The sequence below is a fragment of the Bison bison genome, unplaced genomic scaffold (genome assembly GCF_000754665.1).
Source record: "Bison bison bison isolate TAMUID 2011002044 unplaced genomic scaffold, Bison_UMD1.0 scf7180017862188, whole genome shotgun sequence".
In the NCBI taxonomy this organism is placed as follows: domain Eukaryota; kingdom Metazoa; phylum Chordata; class Mammalia; order Artiodactyla; family Bovidae; genus Bison; species Bison bison.
In genome coordinates this window covers 297,956-299,382 of record NW_011492760.1, presented here as the reverse complement: position 1 = coordinate 299,382, position 1,427 = coordinate 297,956, and positions in this window count along the sequence as shown.

Here is a 1,427-nt window from a genome sequence, read left to right as displayed (position 1 = left end):
CCGGCCTCCCCCGGGAGGGCACCCGGCCACCCTCCCCCACGTGCCCCCCTGGACCAGCGCACAGGACGTTTCAAGTGAGACCTTGCTGGGTCCCCGGGTTCTGGACGACACGGGGGGTGGTTCTGTCACCCAGGTTTCTCGGGACCAGGATGTGCGGCTTCCAGTCCTGCCTCCTACCTTCTTCCCAGAAGCTGTGGGCTTCGTGTCAGCCCAGGGGTGTTGGCAGAAGGTTGGTCGTGAGTGGGGTATCGGCTGCGGGCACAGGGGACCTGCTGACCGGTGCCCACATGGGGGACAAAGAGAGGATGGAGCCCACCTGGCCTCTTGCGAGGGGTGAGGACGCTGGGGCCCCGGGCGGCCGGGGGCCATTCCCCTGCCCGTCACCAAGGTCGCGATGATGCAGCCACTGCGTCAGCCTGAGAAGACGGGAGCCGGGAGGTCACCGAGGGCCCTGGCAGGTCCCCCGCTGCCCTCAGGGAGGGTCTGGGTTCTACGTGTTCATCTCCTCACAGAGTCTACTAATGACCAGAATTTGCTCATGTAAATAATAGTAAATTATTGAGAATCCTAATTCTTTTACACAATCTGTTTTTTAATCTATTTTCATGAAATAAAACACATTGCTCTCCTCTGATCTGTTTACCATGTGGCTCTTGTCCCTGCCCTGGGGCCAGGAGACCCTGTACACCACCCGGCCGGCCGGCCGCCCCAGCACTCGCTGTCCTTGAGGAAGTGTGTTCTCGCCCTGGGGAGTGATCTGTGCAAAAAAGAAGTGAAAGTCGCTCAGTCGTGTCCAACTCTTTGTGACCCCATGGACTACCAAGTCCATGGAATTCACCAGGCCAGAATGCGGGAGTGGGCAGCCTTTCCCTCCTCCAGGGGATCTTCCCAACTCAGGGATCAAACCCGGGTCTCCCACATTGCAGGCAGATTCTCTACCAGCTGAGCTACCAGGGAAGCCCAAGAATCCTGGAGTGGGTAGCCGATCCCTTCTCCAGCGGGTCTAAACTGGAAAGGAAACAGGCAGTGTGTGCTTTTGACTTTGGGTCTCCCCTTCCTGCAAGCTCCCCACTGGCGGCCCCGGGAAGCCCCTCCTGTGAGCCGGCGGGCAGCAGATGGCCTTCCTGTGGCCTCCACACCTCCCTGGCCTCCAGCCCGCTTCCTAATAGGCAGTCAGGTGGCCGACAGGGTCAACAGTTGCCTTCCTCTCTTGGGGGTCAAATTCAGTTCTGAATGGAGGGGGCCTCCTCCTGGCAGGGTTAGAATCAATCACGCTCAGCCAATCAGCGTCCAAGTTCCAATCGCTGGTGCCTGGGTATCTTCCTCGTTATCCACGTTCCATGGGGGGCTTCTACCCAGCTGTGGGGTCACAGTGGCGGCAGCTCCCTTTTCTCCTCAGCTCATGGGGGCCGGGGCCCCCCCCCGGG